The following is a 19,220-nucleotide window of genomic DNA, read 5'->3' as shown; positions in this document are numbered from 1 at the left end:
CACCAGCTTGAACCCAAGGTCGCTGGCTCCAGCAAGGGGTCACTCAGTCTGCTGAAGGCCCGCGGTCAAGGCACATATGAGAAAGCAATCAATGAACAACTAAGGTGTTGCAATGAAAAACTAATGATTGATGCTTCTCATTTCTCTCTGTTCCTGTCTGTCTGTCCCTATCTATCCCTCTCTCTGACTCACTCTCTGTCTCTGTAAAAAAAAAAAAAGAAAAAAAAAAAAAAAAGAAAAAAAAAAGATTATATAGAATTCAAATGTCAGCGTCCACAAATAACATTGTGTGGGCATCCAGCCACGCCCGCTGTTGTCTTTGGTCAGCTTGGGCAGACTTGGGGGCTGCAGCAGCTGACGGATCTCTCCCGGTCCTGGAGGCTGGAGGCCCAAGATCGTGGTCCTGGAGAGGGCCCGCTTCCCGGCTAGCAGATAGCCACTGTCCTGCTGTGTCCTCACAAGGCGGACCGTGAGCTTTTGCTTCTTGGGTTCTTCCACATCTCATAAGGGCACCAATCCCATCATGGGCCCCACCCCCGGGACATCAGCTAACCCTACTCACCACTCAAAGGCCACATGTCCTAATACCATCCCATTGGGATTAGGGCTTGCACACAGGGGTTCTGGGGGGACAGACATTCAGCCCACAGCACTGACTAACATGTTGCGTACAAGCCTAACATATCTGCTCTCCGGTCCTCTATAGAAGAGGCTTGCTGAGTGAGCCCTGCTCTGGGAGGACACTTCCTCCGTCGTCACCACACCTCGTAGAAGGCCACCCTCATCCCTGCACAGACGGAGGCTCAGACAGACACCAAGCCATCCCCGGCTGCTTTGCACACAGCCTCGGGGTCATACATGTCCCCACTCCCGATGCCTGCATGGTTCCTGGGCACATGCCTCAGACTTTACCTCTCTGTGCGGGGCTTCCGGTACGTGTGTAGCCCCACAGAGCGCCCAGTGCCGAACTCCAGGACACTCCTGGTCCCGGGATTTTGTTCGTCTTTCGTTCAGCGGGTCTCAGGTAGATTAATGACTTCTGAGCCAAGCCTGGGATTCTCAGTTTTCCTCTCATGAGATCGCAGTCTGCTCTCTGGGATTGGACACGCTAATCCTCCTTAACAGCTAACACCAGAAGGCAGGCCCGTCTGGCGGATGCGTGATGTGCAGCATTTGGCCTTCCCCCCAACCCCCATTTAAAACCTCACTATGGGGGGGAGAGGGGCAAATGCAGGAGGCACCCTGCTGCCTGGAGGGTCACGTGCTGCCATCGTCCAGTGGATGCACTGTTGGTGCACGCTCGGCACCCTACCACCCTCAGTCCCTACTCAAGTTGTGTCACGTGCGAGAGATCACCCAGAGCCTTCACACAAACGCACACCTTTGTGGTTGAAAAGCTCCCTGACATGTTATGCAGGTTTTCCAAGTGGTCAAGACTGGCCACGTAAGACCACCTAATTGAACTCTGGGCTTGACGCCGTGGACTACTGAGAGGTTCTCCTCCCCCCGAGGCCCTGTGGCAGCTCAGGGGGTGGATGCCCTGCCACAAGCCTGAGGTTTTAAATGGCTCCACGATGACTCATGGGAGCTGGGAGGAAGAGGGCAGAGGACATCATAGGAAAAGGGACCCCCAAGAGAGAGGTCCCTCCTGGCCCTGCCGAGCCCTGCCGTGTGGGGCTTGTTCCAGGTGGACCTGGGCACCTGGCTGGCCCCTGGGCGTCCGTGGGAGGCCCTCTTCGCTCTGACGGCTGCAGCTCTCCACATGTGGCAGCTGGGTGCCAGCACATGTCTCCCTTTTAGGGAGGCTAACCATGTGACCCAACTGTCCCCACCCAAAGATGTTCCCTACATAAGAGAAACCTAATTATTGCAGATGATTAAAAAACAACAAGAAAAACACAAAGCCCCAAATCAACATCAGCACATGAAAACGTCACCAAACAACAGACCCCATCCTCAGTAGCTGTCTTTAGGTGGACGCGGTACTTCCCAGGATGCTCGAGCGTGCGACGAAAACATCTACAGCAGGGGACAGCAAACCTGTGCAGGGAAGGGCCACAGAGTCCATCTCCTGGGCCCCGTGGGTCAGCCGGTCTCTGTTCCAACTTGTTGACTCCGCCTCGCGAAAGCCGAGACAACAAACATGAACAGCAGGGTGTGGCCATACGTCAACAAAGCTGTATCTACAAAGACAACTAGGGGGGGCAGAGTTGGCTTTTGCAGACCTCTGATCTATGACATTGAAAACGCAAGTGACGTGCACGGAAATAAAAATTAGATGGCAGGGCCTGGCCTGCGGTGGCGCACTGGATAAAATGTTGAACTGGAACACTGAGGTTGCCAGTTCAAAACTCCGGGCTTGCCGGGTCAAGGCACATGTGGGAGTTGATGCTTCCTGCTCCTCCTCCCCTTCTCTCTCTCTCCCCTCTTTAAAATGAATTAAAAAAATTTTTTTTTAGGTGGAAGGGACGGTCCTCACCAAGGTCCACAGCACCTGCAGCTGTGCTCTGCAGGGCGCTCGAGCTCTGTCCTCTTGCGGGGACAGTCTGTGTCAGGAAGGGGACCCTTCAGGTCAACGATGACGTCATGCTGCCCAAGCCCCTGGCCTCGCGCTCCGCAGGGTTGTTGGGAGGAGGGGAGAAGGCGCAGAGGTTCCCACATGCCTTGAGTCCTTATTAACTGGTTCTCCTCAGCCAGTCATTGTGATTTGTCATCTGATCTCAGGCCTGATTAATCTGTCCCTGAGAAAACACACAGAGCCACCCCCCCCAGCCGCTCTCTGCTCTCAGCGCGGCCGCTCACCGGGGACAGCTGGCTGCAGGATGAGGCTGCTGCCTCTGCAGCCGGACTATTTTTGGCGACTACTTTTCCCCTCGCTTGTTTCTGCCTCGAGTTGCTCATCAGACTGGCTGTTCTCGCTCCTGCGATAAAACAAGTCCACGCAGTATTTTTAAATCCTGCACGGGCTGCCTCACGCTCAGGGCAGATGGGTCCCTCTCTCTGGGCCAGCAGCCTCCATGTGACACTGCACGGAGAGGCTGCCCCTCCACCTCCTGCATGTGGTGACCTTCCAGCCCCAGGGGGAAAGGCTGGGGTTGAATGGTTGGAGGCCCAGGGATACCCGCCTGCCGTGGGCGGAGGAGGTGCAAGCTGCCTGCCTGAGCAGTGGCCCTGGGCCCCCCACAGAGCGGGACCAGTCTAGGCTGTGGGAACAGAGTGCGCTAAGGGTGGGGCACCGGGGTGAGGGTTTTCCTGTGCATTCACTCACTTAGTCCTGGCCCCTGGTGCCGGGAGGGCAGTACTAATCATTGCTAACCACTGGTGACAGCTGAGGAAACTGAGGCTCAGAATGGGTAAGCTGGCCTGCCCACATCACCCGGCAAGTGTCAGTCCCAAGAGTCCAGCCTGTGAACCACAGCCCTCGGCTGCACCCAGTTGAGAAGCCACGAAGGTCCCCTCCTACGAGGGTGAGCTCACCTACATGTCCCTAGATCTCTGGGTGGCCAGGGAGGACTGGGGTGGGCGGGCAAAGGCAGGGGCGGGGTCTTGGCAGGAGGTCATTTGATGGTCAGGGTGGGAGCCGGGGTGGCCTGGGCCGGGTGGGGGGGAGGAGGAGGTGGCTCATGGCTGGCGGAGTCGGGAGGTCAGGACCAGAGTCATCTGGTGGTGGACGTAGGTTGTGAGAGGAAGGCAGGTGCAGGGTGACCCCACGTTTCTGGAGAATAGTTGCCAGTTCCTGAGATGGGGGATGGTCGGGCGCAGCAGGCTGGGGGAGTCCGGAGCCGGGCGGTGGCTGCCATCTGGTCTGAGGCGCCGGTTGGACAGTCGGGTGGGAAGCTGGCAGTGTCTTCTTCCGGCTCTTCCTCAGTCGCTGGCTGGAGCACTTCCCCACTCCTGCAGGCGTGGTCCCTCTGCCTGAGACACTCTTCCTTTGTGCCACTGATCGAAGGTCACCTCTCCAGAAAGGTCATCCTGGAGAGCTCTCTCCAAGGGGTCCTGCCCGTCAGGTCAGCACAGGTGTTTCCTGTGGGGAGTCCACCTCAGCCTGTGGCGACTGTTCACCTGGCTGTCCCGTAACCAGACGAGGTCCAGAGGGTGGTGGCTGGGATGGTCGTGTTCCTTGTGGGACCTCTCGTGCCCAGGGCAGGGCCTTTGCTGAATGCACAGAGGCACGTCAGTCCCGCTCTGGACAGTGCCTTCTAATTAACAGACTCCAGCGTGAGGCTGAGCCAGGCGCAGAGGCGGAGGCCGAGTGAGGGAGGGGGCTGTCCTTCCTGCTGCTCCTCCCCTCCCGGGTCCGCAGCTGCAGCACTCCACTGGGCAGCCCCTCCAAGGGTGTCCGGGCAGGAGAACGCAGCCCGCACGAGCTCACATCGGGATCTTGGGACGTGGCTCAACTCAACAGTCTCTGCCTGGTCGAGTCCCCCACCAGGATGATGCCCTGTTCATTGAACATGCATGGAGCCAGGCATCTCATGGGCACATGTGCAAGGGGGTCAAGACACATGCATACCCACATACAGACACACACACGCTTCACCTCCACCTTCTCTAACTCCATGTCCATCACTCTACCAACCTCACCTCCATCATGTCCATCGCCTCCAGCTCCATCATGCCATCACCTCCAGCTCCACTGTGCCCATCGCCTCCACCTCCATCGTGCCCATCGCCATTAGCTCCATCGTGCCCATCGCCATTAGCTCCATCGTGCCCATCACCTCCAGCTCCATCGTGCCCATCGCCATTAGCTCCATCGTGCCCATCGCCATTAGCTCCATCGTGCCCATCACCTCCAGCTCCATTGTGCCCATCGCCTCCAGCTCCATCGTGCCCATCGCCATTAGCTCCATCGTGCCCATCGCCATTAGCTCCATCGTGCCCATCGCCTCCAGCTCCATCGTGCCCATCGCCATTAGCTCCATCGTGCCCATCGCCTCCACCTCCATCATGTCCACTGCATCCACCTCCGTGTCCATCGCCTCCAGCTCCATCGTGCCCATCGCCTCCAGCTCCACTGTGCCCATCGCCTCCACCTCCATCGTGTCCACCGCATCCACCTCCATCGTGCCCATCGCCTCCACCTCCATCGTGTCCACCGCCTCCACCTCCATTGTGCCCATCGCCTCCAGCTCCATCGTGCCCATTGCCTCCAGCTCCATCGTCTCCAGCTCCATCGTGTCCATCGCCTCCAGCTCCATCGTGCCCATTGCCTCCAGCTCCATCGTGCCCATCGCCTCCAGCTCCATCGTGCCCATCGCCTCCAGCTCCACTGTGCCCATCGCCTCCACCTCCATCGTGCCCACCGCATCCACCTCCATCGTGCCCATCGCCTCCAGCTCCATCGTGCCCATCGCCTCCACCTCCATCGTGCCCATTGCCTCCACCTCCATTGTGTCCATCGTGCCCATCGCCTCCAGCTCCACTGTGCCCACCGCCTCCACCTCTATCGTGCCCATCGCCTCCAGCTCCATCATGCCCATCGCCTCCAGCTCCATCGTGTCCACCGCCTCCAGCTCCATCGTGCCCATCGCCTCCACCTCCATTGTGTCCATCGTGCCCATCGCCTCCAGCTCCATCGTGCCCATCGCCATTAGCTCCATCATGCCCACCGCCTCTAGCTCCACTGTGCCCACCGCCTCCAGCTCCATCGTGCCCATCGCCTCCAGCTCCATCGTGCCCACCGCCTCCACCTCCATCGTGCCCACCGCCTCCACCTCCATCGTGCCATCGCCTCCAGCTCCATCGTGCCCATCGCCATTAGCTCCATTGGGCCCATCGCCTCCAGCTCCACCTTTAGAACCTCTACCCCAGCTCTTCCTCCAAGCACGCCTGCTTTCAGCATTCTGCCCTTGGAATCTTCCCCCCTGAGTGACCTCCCAGGGCAATTCCTCCGCTGCTCCATGAGTTCCAGTCCTCACCCCACACCTGTAGGTCCCAGCACTGCTTCTTCAGCCCAATCTTCTGCCCTGAGTGCCAGGTTCTAACTCTTGGCTGCCTGCTGGCTCTGTCCACATGGGCATCCCTGGAGGGGTCCCTCTCTTGCCCACATCCACTGCCTGTCTCAGGCGGGTCACCTGTCACCAGAGCTCCGCTCCCATTTCTCAGCCACAGATCTATCAGCTCACGCCTTTCTCTACAGGCCCCAGGGGCTGTACAGGGCCTCGAGCATCAGGTCTAAGCACCTGGGCTGGGCATGCTGAACCACGGACAGCGGGCCCTGTCTGCATTCCGGCTTCCTCTCTGCTCCCCGGCCACCTTGGGCACACCTGCCTGCTGCTATCCCCTCAGGCTCCCATGCTGTCACTGCCTCTGTCCTTGCTCTTACTGTGCACTTGGGGACCACTGCATCTCTCCATTCACCGGGGAGTCACCAGCCTCAGAAGCCAATGCCGAGGCGGCTTCCTAGGACTGGACGGGCCACCCACACCATTCACAGTGGTTACCCTGGGGGTGGGTGAGGGGGGGTGGGCCCTTTCCATGCCCAACATCTCGTCCACGTGCATCTTCTAAATCATCTGCCTGAAGTCACACATCCCCAAGAAACAAAGGGCTGGGGCAAGTCTGCCCGCCTGCAAAGCCACCACTTTTGAAAGCACCTCACGCATTTGTCCCAGACCCCACGATGGCTTCCGCAGAAGAATGTCCCCCACAGCTTTCTGGTGTAAGTTTTCACGCGCATGCCAGCCCATTCCCTGGCGTTCCCAACAACACAGCCTCTGCCTAAGTCCAACCGGGGCATACATGGGGCGGACACCCCCTCCCAGGCCTCCCGATCTCTTATATTCACCTGAGCAGGGACGAGGAGGGCTCCTCAACTCACCCTCAGTGATGTGAGTTACCCTCCGCAGGCATTCCACCATGAAGTAGGGGGTGGGGGTGACAGGCGGGACCCCCCTCTTCCCTGCCAATACCCAGAAAACAAGCCGGGGGAGAACCAGCATCCACGAAGGTGGGAATTTTCAAGGACTGGGCACCCCGGTCGCACTAGAGGTGCTTCTTGCATCTAATATCTATCTACTTATTTTTTTCTGGTTGCATTTGAATTGTGACAAGTAACGCTAGACTTGCCTGTAGCGCAGGGACAGCGAGTCTCATTTCACAATAAGCTTATTTAAGAAAAAAGTGTAACCGACTAAAAGAAAAACGCAAACTCAGAAGCAGGACTGGTAGCACACGGCGCACATGTGATCCGGTCCTGGGATGCAAGGCCAATCGCTGAAGTGGGGGATATGGGGGGTGGGGGGGAGAGCCCACTGAGAGACCGAGACTGGCCCGGGGAACCCACAGGCCTCTAACGTCACCCCCAGAAACACAGGGAGAAGGTATCACGGAGACACCGCAGCAGAGCCCCAGGCCAAAAGTGAATTCCAGGTCACTGCGCAGTTCGTTCTTTTCTTGAAACTAACTTGACATCCCCTTTCCTGAAAGTGTGTTGCTTCTCTTACAGGAAGTTTATCAAGAGACTCCAGGGGGGACCCAAAGCCCCCAGGCCAGTGCATTCCAGGCCTGCCTGGCGAGCAGCTCGGACGGGGGCATCTAGGAAGCGTGGTGCATTTAACGATGTGCGTGTGCGAATGTGTGCATGCACACGCGGATGAGTGTGCACACACACAGGCCCACTCTACCCATCAGCCGGCCGTCTGCAGCCCAGTCATGTACCCGGATTGATGCCAGGTTGGGGCTCCCCTTGCACAGGCCCTATGCCGCTCTGCAAAGCAGATGCTTGACAGGGCCGGAGGGGACCAAGGGTCTGGGGTCCCCACACGGTGTGGGGTGGCCAGACGGACTCTGAGAACTGTGCAGTGCCATCTGGCCGACCCTGGGACTTATCTCCTGGAGAAGTGGCCATTCAGACAGGGCACATTCCAACACAGACTCAGAAAGCATGTCCCACTCCTCTGGGGGAGGAGGAGGAGGTGGGACCCATTTCCACCTCCTCGGGGAAGAGGGCACCCACGGGCACTTTTGCTTCCTCTAGGGCCTGGTCACACCCCCTTTTCCTGCCTCAGCAGCTCTTACTGCAGCCGCTGCCTGAGGAATGGACAGGGTTGTCCTGTGCCTCCCTCTGGGGACCCAGGTCACCATCCAGTTGACAGATGTCTCCCCACCAGGCAACCCACTACCTGAGTCCTTGAGGGGCAGCCTCTCCTCGGCAGCTCAGGGGAAGATGAGGGTTCCATGTCACAGGAGATCACAGAGGCAAGCGTGTGTGTGTGTGTGAGTGCATGTGAGTATGCACTTGTGTGAGCATGTGTATGAGTGTGTGTGTGAGCGTGAGTGTGTGCGAGTGTGGCACAGAGCTCTCGGGCAGCTGTGCGTGGGGCCTCATGCACTTCCCCATCCTCGCTCTCTTTTCACCATCTGTGGCTGGTCTGCTGGCACCAAGAGTATCGCTCTCCTGCTCCGATGACCTTGTCCCTCAGAGGGGCTCTTACGGATGACAGCAGAACAAGGGCCACCTCACCCTGGTGCTGGTCCTTGGGAACAGACAGGCCACCATCAAGGGGACGGGGGTTTCTGGCTGTAGGGCAGGGACTAGGCTCCTTGTCCGCCCGGAGGGCGTTTCCCTGGTGATGCCCAAGCCCTGCTCCTGATGTCAAGTAGAAAGCAGACTGTGGGTCTCCGTAGCCCATGTCCTGGGTACCTTCCCCACGGGTGCCAGGGAGGGGATCCTGGAGATCCAGGGGCTCCTGGCCACCCATACTCACCAGCTCCCTGGAAAATGGTCATGGTCATGCTGTCCCAGAGGACTCTAGGCAGTACCTGCAGCGGCTACCTGGGCAGTTGCCACCACCACCAGCACCACCGCTGCCATCACCATCATCACCACCATCACCATCATCATCACCACCACCGCCACCATCACCATCATTACCATCACCACCACCGCCACCATCACCATCATCACCACCGCCGCCATCACCATCATCACCATCATCATCACCACGATCATCACCATCACCACCACCACCACCATAATCACCACTATCACCATCATCATCACCACCACCGCCGCCATCACCACCATCACCACCATCATCATCCTCATCACCACCACCACCACCATCATTACCATCATCATCACCATCACCACTGCCGCCATCACCATCATCACCACCATCATCACCACCACCGCCACCATCACCATCATCACCACCGCCGCCATCACCATCATCACCACCATCACCATCACCATCACCATCATTACCATCACCACCACCATCACCATCACCATCACCATCATCACCACCATCACCATCACCACCACCATCATCACCACCATCACCATCACCATCACCACCATCATCACCACCATCATCACCATCACCACCACCACCACCACCATCAACACCACCATCACCATCACCATCATCACCACCATCACCATCATCATCATCACCACCACCACGACCACCACAGGTGCAACATTTCCAGCCCCTCCTGGGCCGAGGCGGCAGTTGCAGTGATTAGAGTACCCAGCTGGAGTGTCCGCATCCACCTCTGAGCGGGATGATCAGTCAGCAGGGGGACAGAGGGAGAAGCGTGGTCTGAGGACACACTTCGTCCCCCTCCCTCCCCACAAGGACAGGAGGGACAGTGATGCCCAGTGTCTGTGGGGAGAGCCTGGCTTACCCCACTCCCTCAGGGGTGTCTGCAGTAGGAGTGGACGAGGACAGGCTGTGTCTCCTCAGCCAGACGGGAAGCTTTCTAATGGAACCAAGGTAGGCATGTCAACAATACAGAGGTCAGGGACATGGGAAAGCAGACAGCCCTGCCCGTGGTCACTGAGTCTCAGAGCCTGACTCAGCAGCGGGGAACAGCTGCATGGGAGGGAGCAGGGGCCGCCAGCTCTCCGTGGATGGATGGACGGACAGACAGATGGACAGGCTCTAAGCTGCTTCCCTGCTCCCTGGGCGGAGGGGCGGCTTTAACTACTTCCGCCCCAAAATGGGAGAAGGAAGGCCAACACTTTGGTGTTTCCCAGACAGACTCAGTCTCTCTGTGTTCCCTGTACACTTGGCCCTCCTTCAGGGGTGACTGGGGTCTCTCCTTCTCTGGAGCCAGGCTGGGGGGTGTACAGGGACTAGGCCATGCAGCCGGATGGGGAGCTGTGGGTGTCCCCACTGGCCTGGCGGAGTTTCTGGGTAAACATCAGAGGGACCGGAACCATCTACTGCTGGCCAGCCCCCCACAGGAACGCTGTGGCCATCCTGTCCAGCAGGGCCCCTCCCTCGTGCTCGGTATAGTACCTGGCGCAGCACAGGGCTGCCCATCTCCCGCTGACCCCCAGCCCCCACGGGGATGCCACATGTGCTGGGTGCTGGCGCCCTGGACAGTACTCTTAACCTGCACTTCAGGATTTCGGTAGGACCCCCGGCAGAAGCTGGACAGACCTGGGTCCACTCGCAGAGGGGACCAGATGCCGGAGACGGCTCTGATGGAGCTGGGCTCCTTAAAGTCCTCCTGGGGGGCAAAGTCTAGCGTCCTGAAAAGGGGGTGACCTTGGCTCCCATCCACCCTCAGAGGGACCCGATGGCCTTGTCACCTTCAGGAAGCTGCAAGAAGAGGTGGTGGACTCCGGCTTCCGTGGCCTGCCCGAGCTGCTGAGCTCACTGCTGGGGGGGGGGGGCCTCTGCCTCCAGGCGTGGCCGCAGTGGGCCCCTACTCAACCCCACTCCTCCGCATGTGAGGTGTGACGGCCAGTTTTCTGGTGAGGGGACCCAACACAAGCCAGCTGGACTCCATGTCCATGTTCCACCCATCCCCCAAGGGGAAAAGAACGAGCAGACAAGAAGGAAGGCCACACTAGCATCTGGAGGGAACACTGGGGCTGGGGGGGGGGCCTGGAATCAGTGGCAGAAACCCACTGCAGTGAGGTGGGGACCCCCCAGGGGAAATGTCAAAGTCCCAGCCGCCTGTGAATATGACCTTATGCAACAAAAGGGTCTTTGCCGATGTCATTAAGGTAAAGGCCTTGCAGTAAGATCCTTGTGGGTTAGGGTGGGTCCTAAATGCAATGACAGGTGTCCTTAGAAGAAGCGGCAAGGTCCCAGACGCTGAAGGAAAGCAGCATGACAACGGAGGCGGAGAGTGGAGTGACGCCTCTCCAAGCCAAGCAATTCCGAGGATCGTGGTCGAACACCAGGACCCAGGAGAGACGCTCCCTCCCTCCCAGCCTCCAGAAGGAACCCACCTGGATTTTCGACTTCTGGCCCGCAGACCCATCCGAGAATAAATATGGCTAATTTGACCCACGGTCTTCTGTTCTGGAGGTCTAGGAGAGGAACATGCCCACCTGACATTTTAAAGGCTCTAGCCAGAGCAGGTTGTATGGGAGGCAGAGAAGTGGACTTCTCTGGCGGGGGGGGGGGGGGGGACGACGACGACCCTTTGCTGGGGGCCTGGGCCCTGGCCCCCAGCCTTGCCTCAGCTCCAGACCATGGGGCAGGGATAGGAAGATTACGGGGACATGTCCACAGCTCTGTGCATTAGTGTCTGCGACTGGGCTCCTGGGCTCCCCTGCCCTCTAGGGACTGTTCAAAATAAAGGACACAGCCTGAGCAGGTGGTGCCGCAGCGGATAGAGCGTCGGACTGGGACACAGAGGACCCAGGTTAGAAACTCTGAGGTCTCCAGCTTGAGCATGGGCTCACCAGCTTAAACTCAGAGGTTGCTGGCTTGAGTGTGGGATCATAGACATGACCCCATGATCATTGGCTTGAGCCCAAAGATCGCTGGCTTGAGCAAAGGGTCACTTGCTTTGCTGTAGCCCCCCAGTCAAGGCACACGAGAAAGCAATCACTGAACAACTAAAGTGTCGCAATGAAGAATTGATGCTTCTCATCTCTCTCCCTTCCTGTCTGTCCCTATCTGTCTCTCTCTCTCTCTCTCTCTCTGTGTGTCACATATAAATAAATAAGTAAATAACATATAGTCTCAGAGAGGATGGCATCTGGCCTCCCGTGACAGCCATGAAGGGTTCAGACTGGGGCCAGGCAGCACCACATCAGTGGCCCGAGAGCCAGCTCCACTCTGAATCTGTTAAAGGCTCCGCTGAATGAAAAAACACGCAAAAGACAACTGCCAGGCACCGTACCTTTGCAGTGACATAATCTACAGAAATATAAGGTTTTAAGTGTAAATACTCCTTGCCAGTGAGGCTGCGATGAAGCTATTCCACACTGCTGGGCACGTGGTACAATCTTTTTAGGGAAGAAAGGCCCCGAGGCTGGGGTCTAGAAATCCTACTCATATGGCCATTCAAGAGAGGCAATGACCTTGGGCACACACAGCTGTCCCCTCACTACAGCCTTCCCTCCTGGGAAGAGTGAAAGGACCTTAAAGCCCTGAGAAGACCCTGTTCAAATGAGTTATGGAAAAACAAGAGGATATGACATGGTGGGTCACGGTGACTGGCTCCCTGTTTAGGAAAGTGCTCGTGCGGTAACAGCGAGCGGAGAAAGCAAACAGCACCCATGTCTCCACTGGTGGAAGGGAAGGCACCCAGGTGAGTGGGATGGGGTCCCTCCTTGAAGCACACGATTCCTGAATGGGGGATGCTGTGTGCATGGGCAGGGAAGGAAGACCCCGTGGTAGCAGAGGAATCCTATAGGAGGCTCCGCAGCACCGAGCTGGAGCAGGGTGGGCGGGCAGCCGGCTGGGGGCGGGGCTGTGCATCACGTGGTTTCCCCTGACAGGGCATCCTGCTGACCCCAGCCCAGCGTAGAGGCTAAGGGTGAGCATCCGCCCTGTTAACGAGGGGGTGGAGGGCATAGGGTGGGGAGTCCCTGGAGGTCACATTCTAGCTCTGTCCTCTGGTAGCTGTGTGACCCAACACGAGGCATATAGCATGTGTTCTCATCCATGAAGCTCAGATCATCATGGTGCCTACTCCCGGCTAGCTCTGGAGGATTAACAGTAAATGCTCACATGGCTTAAGCACAGGCCTGACAAAGAGCCTATCTGTGACAAGTGGCAGCTGCTGATACAAATGATAGTTGTTGCTGTTATCATCACTGCTATCACGTCACCTGCATCATCATCCCCATCACCATCACCATCACCCCCAGAATCCCCATCATCTTCAACATTATCCCCAACATCATCACCATCATCCACAAAATCATCATCATCATCTCCAACATCATCCCCATCATCCTCAATATCATCCCCATCATCCCCAACATCTTCACCATCATCCCCAACATCATCATCACTATCATCATCTCCATCATCCCCATCATCCTCAATATCATCCCCATCATCTTCAACATCATCCCCATCATCTCCAACATCATCCCCATTATCCTCAATATCATCCCCATCATCTTCAACATCACTCCCATCACCATTACTATTATCACCATCACCACCATCATCACCATCACCATTGTCACCACCACCACCACCAACACTGTCTTCCAGCCTCAGATGGATGGCCTACTTGTTCCTACAGGGGGGCGAAGGCTTTTAGATGTCCAGGCTTCCCCACCTCCACCCCCAAAGGCCCCTGGAAACCTGTTTATGCAACCATGGGCTTCTCTGGCTGCCACCTGGGACCACTCAATCTGAAAGCCCCAGGACAGTTACCGCAGTTAGGAGAAACCATCTTTGCATAATTAAGTGGCTCGGCTGTGAAAACCTGAGCATGCGGTCTGTTTGGGGGAGGCTGTGCGGCAGCGGGCAGAGTGCGTGCATCCAGATGCCAGATGGCCGGGCGCCGGCGGCCCGCAGCCCACGCCAGCCTCAGGACCACAGCGGCCTCAGCACACGGCCTCTGCGCACCTGGCCTTGTCTCAGCTTCAGGGTGAGTCCTGTCTGCCGCTACTTCTGCTTGGGTGCCAGGCTCCAGAGGCCACAGCTGCTCTGCCCTCCCTGGAGCACTGCCTGGCGCTCCGGTGTGGCAGGAGTGCGCCCTGGGGGCTAAGGGCCATTGGTGGAGTGGCCAGCCGGGGAAGATGAAATCAGGGAGCCTGTGATGGGGACAGCTGTCGCCTGTCCCCAAGGAGCCCCCAGCTCCAGCCTCATGAGGTGGCAGGTGCATCATTGCAGGGCAGCTCCTGCCACCTGGTATTCTGAAGGCTCCCGGGACAGATGAGGACACGGAGGGTGAGGGGAGCAGTTCTGGCTGAGGGCGGTGTCAGGGCCACCGGTAGGACCTCACTCCCCAAATCACAGCTCACAGAGAATCACCAGGACTGTGGCAGTTACTGCTGACCATAGCTCTGAGCCCCAGACACCAGCACCCCAAGGGAGCTGGGGGTGAGGTTAGCCATCCAAAGCTTGCCCTGTGCCGGCCTCAAAGGACTGTGGGCACTGTGGAGTCTGTGGGTCAGCCTGGGTCAGGTGAGTGTACCTCTGGCCTGAGGAGGGGGATGCTTTTCACACTGCATGGGGGGCCGGCCTCTTGCATACACAAAGTTTTCCAACACGTACAGGCCAATGAGTGTCTCCCTGAAGGACCGGGCAGAGGCCGTGTGGTTTAGGAAGGGGGAGGCCTGGGGTGGGGGGCATGGGAGCACCCAATGTGTGATGGGTCCCTCCAAAGAAGGGTCTAATGCACGGAGCAGGGTCCTAGGAGGACTTAGCACAAGGTCTACTTCCTGCCACAGGATTCTGCTGTCTGATCATCCTGAGTTAGGTGGCAGCCGCCCAGTCTGGGGCTGGGGTCCTACACCCCTTCCTATCTCTGCAGGGGGTGGCCTCGGCTGGGTAGGCCGACCCAGCATGTGCCATTTCCCACGTGACTCCGCCTTCTGGAACAGTCCATGTCCCTGACCATTGCTGAGAGCCAGCTCCTGCTGTGTGCCCGCCTGGGGACTGAGCTGGGCAGACACACAGAGGTGATGGGACAGACACGCCCCACCGTGATGGAACATGCGGTCTCAGAGGAACTGGCCATCAGCTACAATGAGCACCATGGACTGGGCTCGGGAGACCTACAGGACACTGGTGAGCAAGCTGGGAGTGACGACAGGCTGGCAGTTAGCGGGGAGCCACCGGGTCACACTGTGGCCCCAGCTCTGCCAACAAGCGCCATTCCCGTGTCTCTACAGGCAACCCTGGGCCCTGGACGGCTGATGCGTCCCATCTAAACAGGCCTTTTGCTAGCACAGTGGGTCTGTGTGCCGTGGGAGCTGCCCGATGGCCTTTCCCAGCCCCGTGTTTCAGGATGAAAGGAAAGGCGCAGCTCGGCAGCTCTCAGTGCCCGTGTGCCTGGCCAGGAGTCCCCGACACCTGCTCCCCTTCTTCCACAGAGTGTCAATGGGGGTGTCTGCTGCTCTCTGGTACCAAAGCATGCCCGTGCCCCTGCGGAAAAGTGGCAACTCTCCACTAGGATTTGCAATTCCTATTTTGGGCGTCGTGTGTCCTTTGCAGGAGTAAAGGGACAGAGATGGCTCCAGGCCGCCTGTCCCTGACACCTGAACACCTCCTGGCCCGAGCGACTAAAAATACCTTCTCTTCATGGAGAGAAAGGCAATATCTCCTGGAGGGGGGAGGGTCGACAGGAAGCTGCAGAGCGCAAGGGGGAGAGGTTCCCAGAGGGGGAGGGGCAGACACCACAGGGTCCGGAGCTCTGCTTCCCCACATCACATGGGACAAGGGGACAAGGCTCGGACAGTCAGCACCCCAACCGGACCTCATCCCACGAGGAGTGGCACATGGCTCGCAAGAGCATCTCACCACACACACCAGAGAAACGTGTGATCTGAGACGCAAAGCCCACAACAGGGCAGCAGGCCGTCCCATGAGAACATAGGCTCCCATGTCCCAGAGAACCGGAGAATGCCAGGGAAGCCCTCCCCCCATCAGCGCCGTCACTGACCAGAGTGTCTTTCCTCATGTGACACTTTAAGGAGAAGAGGAAGCTGGGACGTGTTTCGGGCCCCTGACCCAGTGGCCGGTGAAGGCTGAGGCCAGCTGAGCTGCATAGGACCCCTGCGGCCCTGGGGTGTCCCCCCCCCCCCCGTTCTTATACTGTTGGCAGGTGACTGCCGAGCCATCGGTGAAGCTGGAAGGATGGGCCCTGACCCCACATTTCACAGGCACCCCCCCAGAAAGGCCCCATGAGGGCAGGACACAGGACCATGCCCTGGAAACCACCTACAAAAGGACAGGCCGAGCAGATGTTGCCGAGGGACCCAGTGAACCGGAGGGGCAACCCTTCTTGCCACCGACCTGCTGACCCCTTGAGCGCACAGCGGTCCTCTCCACTTCTTTCCTTCTACTGCCAGACTTCTCCAGGGCCCTCGAGACAGCCGAGCACAGAGCTTAGGAGAGGGGGTTTCGGGGTCAAACGGCCGCCCGTGCCAGATCCTGGCTCCTGCTCACATGCACTTTGTGACCTCAGGGGAGTGACTTCGCCTCCCCGAGCCTGTTTCTGCACCTGCACCAGGAAGCGGGGACGATGGCAGCTATGTGTCCATGGACAGTGGGGAGTGGCCGAGCAGACACAGAAGAGGGCCAAAGCGACACGTGCATCTGTTCCGGGGAGGGTGCCCCTGCACCGTGCCATCTGTGCCTGGGAGCCGACTTTCCTCCCCTCTCAGCAGACTGTGCCCCACTGTGGCAGGGCCACCTGCCACTGTGGACACCTGCCCGTCTGTTTCCTCTGCTCCTGGGCTCTTTGACCTTCACCTTCCCTCTCAAACCCTGCGCTCACGGCCAGTCTGGCTCTGTCTTTGTCCCCTTCCCTCTCAGCCCCAGGCCCCAGTGGCCGGTCCACTGTCAGGGCTGTTACCCGTGGGTGGTTGGAAATCACCACTCATTTGAACCCAAATCCTACCCTCTCAACGCCTGTGAGCATCACTGGCCGAGGCACGGACCTCGGACCCAGAGGGGCTAGCCAGCACGGGCAGTGGCGTGCACCTAGCCACAGGGACACCTGGACGCTCCTCCCGTGACCCACATCCCATCGCCACCCAGCTCTATAGATGCCCTCCTTTCCACTCACCACTCCAGACCTTTCATGGGGTCCCACCCTGTCCACACACTTCAGTGACTTCTAACTCCCCTCTGTAGAGAAGGGCTGGGAAGGGCGCTGCTCCCAGGGCCAGGAGGCCCTGACACGGCAGAGCACTCAGGACGGCACGCCTCCCCAACAGAACCTGACCTCCTTCTGCCCTGGGCTGCATTTGACATCTTTTGGACGCCAGGGCTGGAGGTGGCTCTGAAAGGTCACGGAGCTTCCAAGGGACGGAACACGAAAACACGTGGCGGTGAAGGAGGGTGGGCATGCTCAGAGAGGGGCTCTGCAGCGCTCTGTGCCCAGGGGCAGCTGGACGGCGGACAGGTGTGCAGATGAGCACTGCAGGCCCGCCTGGCGCTCTAAGCGGCCCGAGGTAAGGGAGGACAGGGCAGGGCCCGTCCCTTCACTCAGAGGGAGGCTCTTCTCCAGAGACAGATGGCAACAGGAAATGACTTCCTCCCTCCTTCCTCCCTCCTTCCTCCCTCTGGAAAGCACTGGCTGGGCACTCTCAGAGTGTCTTCTGGGAGCTCTGAGTGGCCTCAGGAAATGACTCAGAAGGGGACCCAAGTCACTCTCTTTGAGCTGTCCTGGGAGCCAACAGGCAGGGCAACGGTTGGGCTCAGTCTCTGACTAGAACTCACAGATTAAGTGACATGTACTGAATCTCCGCATGTGCCAGGGACTGTCCCCAAGCTTCCACTGAAGTCGCCTCATTTCACCAATGCAGAAAAAGAAAGACATAAGAACATAGCCGAGGGGCTGAGGGGGAGAGAGCCAGACCCTGCGAGAGCTGACTCCCCACCGGAGAGCATGGCTCAGGACGGTGACAGAGGGTCCCGTGGACAAGATCCAGTGTCTAGGGGACCCGAGATGTCGCTTGCTTACTGGGGAAACCAGCCCCGTCACGAAGGGTTTCCCGGTTTGTCTTTGAACCCGGCATGGGGTTCTGAGAAAGCAAATCGTGCGCCGCTGGTCTCCAGCCTCGAGTTGGGTGACGGGTCTCAACTGCTCAGCAGTCAAGGTCATGGTGGGGACGTCCTAACGGGGTCTGCAGCACGGCTGTGGTACCGGGCCAGAGGGTCCCACTGCCTCTCTGCATTTTCCCTTTTCCTCAGTCCTATGTTATCTGGACCCTGCAAGGCGTTGGGACAGTTCTACAAGTGCCCGAGTCAGACAGGGACGGCTGCCTGCAAAGAGGGGGCTCAAGGGAGGCAGGTGCCAGGTACTGGGGAGGGGGGCTGCTCTGTGGTGAGGGACACACAGTGCCCCGACCCCGGGATTAACCACGTGGACACCGGGCAGAGCAGGGCTTGGCCTCCCAGGACCCCATCCCACTATGTGTTGGAAATCTGGGTGTGTGGGAGCCGGTGGGGGGCGCTGGGCCCAGAGCTCATCCCCCGGCATGCAGGGAGGGGAAGGCCAGCCCTCTGAGTCCTCTCGGATGTGGCAAAGGGTAAGAAGATGCAGTCTTGCTCATGTCCACCCGGCAGGGTGACTCTGGTCTCTGCCAGGGCCAGGCCCCTTGGAAAGCCTTGAGCTACCCCCCCCCCCCCCCGTAATGGGATGACCAGGTGGGTGACATTCCCACCTGGCCCAGGTGTGCTCTCTCTCGGGGACCCCTTGCTCCCTTTTTCTCCCCTGAACTGGCTGAGCCAAGGACCAAACTCCTCAGAGTCGCCCCAAAGAAAGGGGGCACACAGTGAGTGGGGGCTGACATGCTGGGGTTCCCAGTCATGGAGAAGGCAGGCTTCCATGTCCTCGGGAGCTGGAATTGAACCCTGATTATCTGTAGTGGGGGCTAAGAATTTACGAGGAGGGCGTGCCTGGCTCCTCATGAGCCAAGAGGCCGGGCCAGTCTCGCCCCTGCTCCGTGCCTCAGTTTCCCCATCCTGGTTAGCCAGCCTACCTCGCAGGGTTATTTAAGACCCAGAGTGAAGCAAGGTTGGAAGCGCACATCCAGCATGAGTAGAGCCCCTTCTCTCTTTCATCTCCGGGGGCCCAGTGGCAGGGACCCTGCCATCTCTTCGACATCTTGGAACCATAGGGTCCTTGCTTTGGGGGACCTGCCAGGCCAGGCAGGATGGTGTTGCCACCATTCTCTGTGGTTGGCAGCACCTCCCATTCCTAACAGCCTCCCCCATCCTCCCCAGTGACTCGGACGCACCCCAGGGCACCCATTTCCTCTGTGCATGTCAGCAACACCTCCATAGTGGCCTTCCTAAAGAGTGAACAAGGGCGGCAGGTCCAAG

At 58.7% G+C, this 19,220-nt stretch overlaps 1 protein-coding gene across 5 annotated transcripts in view; it reads right to left on the bottom strand.

The window, feature by feature from the left end:
* The window catches only part of KCNAB2 (potassium voltage-gated channel subfamily A regulatory beta subunit 2), an 80,407-nt gene that overhangs the window by 58,443 nt on the left and 2,744 nt on the right, over window positions 1-19,220 (bottom strand). The window contains exon 1 of one of the 5 annotated variants that reach the window (XM_066374887.1): window positions 913-991. The exons of the other annotated variants lie outside the window; for them this stretch is intronic. The gene's annotated coding sequence lies outside the window, so the exon portion shown is untranslated. Of the gene's footprint in view, window positions 1-912; window positions 992-19,220 lie in introns of those variants that run through there. 5 annotated transcript variants of the gene reach the window in all.

The sequence above is a fragment of the Saccopteryx leptura genome, chromosome 3, assembly GCF_036850995.1.
Source record: "Saccopteryx leptura isolate mSacLep1 chromosome 3, mSacLep1_pri_phased_curated, whole genome shotgun sequence".
Lineage (NCBI taxonomy): Eukaryota > Metazoa > Chordata > Mammalia > Chiroptera > Emballonuridae > Saccopteryx > Saccopteryx leptura.
The sequence above is the reverse complement of the archived record's forward strand: the minus strand, read 5'-3'. Positions and strand labels throughout refer to the sequence as shown.